This window comes from Stigmatopora nigra, chromosome 1, assembly GCF_051989575.1.
Source record: "Stigmatopora nigra isolate UIUO_SnigA chromosome 1, RoL_Snig_1.1, whole genome shotgun sequence".
NCBI lineage: Eukaryota > Metazoa > Chordata > Actinopteri > Syngnathiformes > Syngnathidae > Stigmatopora > Stigmatopora nigra.
Window position 1 is genome coordinate 16,004,278 of NC_135508.1, and position 4,419 is coordinate 16,008,696.

Genomic DNA, 4,419 nt, shown 5'->3' on the forward strand with positions numbered 1-4,419 from the left:
ATGACACAACAAATCTGTTTTAGTCGGAATTTCCTGGCATTTTTGGTAATTCCCTGTCTTTGAAGTGCGCTTGTTGAAATGACTCACCCAGAAAAAGCTAGACAAGACAATTAAATGGAGCAAGACAGTATTAAATAGAGAACTTAAGGTTTCAATAAATGCAATTTAGCCTTATGACAGAAAACAATGAAGATTTCATGTCTAATTACACTGCCACCTTGCCAGAATAAAACAAAACAAAAACAGTAAGTACTTGAGTGGAAAAAATTCTTAAATACACTTTCCAGCAAAGCAGTGAAATTGGAAATGTAAGAAATCCAAACCTGGTCAAATCTAATAATCCATTGTCTTTATCAAGAGTAGTAAATTAAATATTTTATGACTTTTCAAAACCTCTTAGTAACGCTAATTTAAACAGTTGACTGTGCGACTTATATATTGATTAAATTGGAATGATATGACAGAACAGTGACATTGCCAAGTGGGTTAGGTGCATTTAGATATTAGTGGTCTTGTCTAGACACAATTGTGTGTGATGTGCTGGTAGGTTGGGTTATGGTGAATTAATTTGATTAAATGTTACTACACCAGAAAAGCCTACCATTTGAACAGGGGTATGTAGACTTTTAAGGTCTGTTTATTTTGTGCTTTTAAACAAGCCTTTTTTTTAACAAGGACCAACTCTTTCTTGCATTTTGTTTGGCTGCAGTACATCTAATTTTGGCATTTTTTTTTCTAAACAGAGGCGTCACATCTTTCACAGAACGCAATCTCATATGATTTCTAGGTAAGAGAACTAACTATACACAATGCTTTGAGAAAGAAAAAAAAAACAGTGGATATGCTGATGCAAGTTTTTATTTTATTTTATGTTGTTTTTCTGTTTAAAGAGAGCAGCAAGGGACCGAGGTGGCACTCCAATGATGTGAGTATTGAGTATTTGATTTTTATGTAGAATTGCAATTGGGTGGAGTAATTATCCAAAGCCATTTTACAAGCAATTGGCAAGTGGGTGAAGGGTGCGGTGGTTTTCAGAGGATATTTGCGGCTCATGGATGATAAATTGGCAAACTTGAAAGTATGCTCCTGAATCTTTTATTGGAGGGAAAATCATGGCTGGGTGAGGCAGGTGTCATCGGTACAACTATTTAGCCTAGTTTACTTGAATGACTTTTATACCTTTTGTTCATGTCTTAATCTTGCTCCATATGGGTTTAACCACATGTGTCAAAGTGGCGGCCCGGGGGCCAAATCTGGCCCGCCGCTTCATTTTGTGTGGCCCAGGAAAGTAAATCATGAGTGCCGACTTTCTGTTTTAGGATCAAATTAAACTGAAGAGTATAGATGTATAGTACATTTCCTGATTTTCCCCCTTTTAAATTAATAATTGTAATTTTCTAATCAATTTTTACAGTGTTTTTAGTTCAAAAATCAGTTTTTTTATCTAAAATTATGTTAAAACAGCTAAGATAATCATTGTTTTAGATCTATTAAAAAATTAATATTCAGGACTTTTAATCAAGTTCTTTTAATCCATTTATAAAAATAAAAAAATCTTAATATTATATCTAAAATGGTCCAGCCCACATGAAATTGAGTTGACGTCAACGCGGCCCGCGAACCAACCCAAGTCTGACACTCTTGGGTTAAAAGCTAATAAGAGCTCGCCACAGTTATCACTCCCCCCTTCGTTGCACCTTCTTCTCCAACTCCCGCTATCTGTGAGTCTACCCTCACCACTTCCATAAATCTCAGATCCTAGCAAGTCCATCACCTGAAGCTTTCTTCCATTGTATTTAGTTCCGCTCATTTTTCTTACTTTTTATCAGGCACTACTGAACTTTTGACAGCCAATCCCGTTGCTAGATACACCTAACACTTGAGCCAAATATCTAGAATCCTTCTGCATGCCAAGGCACCTGTTAGTAATTTTCAGTGGCCTATTGCTGGATTTTGCAATTGTGGACATTGTGGAGAACTGATTTATGTTTATGTGCTTGAGGGAAGACATGAGGCCAGAGAGGTTAGAGAGGGGATGTACAAAATTGGATGGAAAAGGATGTTGAAATTCTGTGGCTACGTTTTAGTTACAAGCACGCCCAGTCAAAATGGATTGGATGGCTTTACCCGTCAATTACGCTGAACATTATCTTTCCATGATATCCATCCCACTTGAAAGTATAATACGTATATACGTTTTTTGCTGTTAATGGCATCCCCTGAATACAGTTATCCTTGATCAAAGGTAATATAATGGGGATGGCCACCTAATGGTGTGGTGGTTCTTCCTCCTGACCTTGGTGCAGGCAGTCCGGGTTCGATTCCCACTCAGTGGCAGTGTGAATGGTTGTCTGTCTCTCTGTGTGCCCAAGACTGACTGGCGACCAGTCTAGGGTGTAGTCTGCCTTTTTCGCCCAGGGTTAGGCTCCAACAACCTCCTTAACCCTTTCGAGGATGGGTGGTATGGAAGATGAATGAATGAATAATCGGGATTAGGTTAGGTTAGAACTTTATTTCACCCCGTATTCGGGAAACTTCTTGGTTGCAGTAGCAAGACAGACAAACACGACATTGTAGCCCTAGGTAAAAATTGAGAATATATTGTTATCCTTTTATCTTTACTTATTTACAGAAAGGCGGCCTCACAGTTCTAGGGTCCTGAGTTTGATCCCATGTCGGTCCTCCTGTGTAGAGTTTGCATGTTTTCCGGTTTCCTCCCACTTTCCAAAGAAGTGCATGGTAGGCTGGTTGAACACTGTAAATTGCCCTTAGGTATGAGTGTGAGCATTAATGGTTCTCCGTCCCCTCCTGTGATTGGCTGGCCACCATTTCAGGGTGGCCCTCGCCTCGTGCCCGAAGTGGAATAGTCTCCAGCACCCCCATCACCCTTATGAGGATAAGTGGTTAAGAAAATATATTAAAAAGATTAAGAATGAATTATTTACATAAGTTTTTTTTTTTTGTTAACAGTAACAACTAGCTAAAAGTTTAGCATCTACTCCCGATAAAAGGTTAACAAGTAAAGAATTTTCAACCATGTTACTGTGATTATGCCAAATATTGAAAATGTCCCAAAATGGGAGCGTTTGTGACCAATTACTGGTGAATATTGAGCAAAAAAACAGAATTGTAAAGGCTCATCATTCAAAAATGTTTCCTATAATTTTCGGATTACCCTTGAATTGTCCCACACTTTGTGGCCCTTTATTCTGTGATTAATTTCAGACTTAAATTGTATTTCGTGTGTTCTCAGACTGCCGTGGCGGACGATGCCATCATGAAGATCTGCGTTTCATCCACAAACAACAAGATTCCATTGCAGTAATTGGCCTCGCTGACTGATTTAATTGGAAACTTTGCTATGACCAGGGGCAAATGTGGACATTTGTTGAATAAATATTCGCTGTATATGTGTATAATTACGCCTCCTACGAAAAATATATTTCAACTCCATTTAATGTATATTGACTAACGTATCTGTTTAAAGCTTAATCAATGGTGTGCATTGTTGTCAAAACCTTATTTATTAGTGGATTATACACCATTTATGTATAATACATGTTCCATACAATATGGGTTGTAATGACACGAATGGTCTTCAGGTGCATAGCAACCAGAGCATTCATTCCTCAACAAAGTAAATATCGCATTTATCAAGCAGGAAATAACTTTGTTATATGCTTAGAATATTTTGTAGCCGCTTTATTTTTGTTGTGACTTCCTATTATGTGAGCAGTTCAAAATATTTTATTGAGTTCCGTCCCATCCAATCCCATTGCACAGACATTTCATTGGCGTAGGATAATGACGACGACCAATGAATCAAGTCGAAATAGAGAAGCAGTGTGAAGTGCCTCGACATTATCCTTAAAGAATGTTCAGTTACTGGTTACAAACCAGCATTTGGAGGAGAAAACTTTGATTGATGCAAACAAAAAGGAGCTCTCAAGGGTTTGAAAGGATTTGGTGGGCAAAAGTGCATTAGTGCAAGCCTGTCATTTCATGTAGTGCTGCAGTAAATAAAAACACTTAAATGAAGGATAAAAGGACCAAGTGTTGCCATTGCATTCCTTATTGTTTTCTTATGATGCTCTATGCTTCTTCTGCAATCATTTGTTGTTGCAGTTTAGAAAGATATCTTTCATCAGGTCTGAGCTTGAGTGTAATTGGACAATATGCACACACGAGTGTGAGAAGATTCTGCACAAGAGAGCAGAGGACAGGGATGGAAAAACATTCTCCCTTCAAACATTGGCCAGTTTGCAGTCTGCTCTTATCTATTCAGGCTGTTCCCCAAAAGATAAGCCCATGATCTGTCATTGCAAAACAATTATGAAAAACATAAAAATATTTTTCCCCCTCTTACCCCTTCTCTCCCAATTATATTATTATAACAGTTAAAAAACAAATCAGAGTTAA

The 4,419-nt window shown here is 37.9% G+C and overlaps 1 long non-coding RNA gene across 1 annotated transcript; it reads left to right on the forward strand.

The window, feature by feature from the left end:
- Positions 1-739: 739 nt before the first annotated feature.
- Positions 740-4,049, forward strand: LOC144200477 (uncharacterized). The gene is made up of 3 exons (XR_013327119.1): positions 740-787; positions 891-925; positions 3,254-4,049. It is a non-coding gene; the product is annotated as an uncharacterized LOC144200477 (long non-coding RNA).
- Positions 4,050-4,419: the final 370 nt, after the last annotated feature.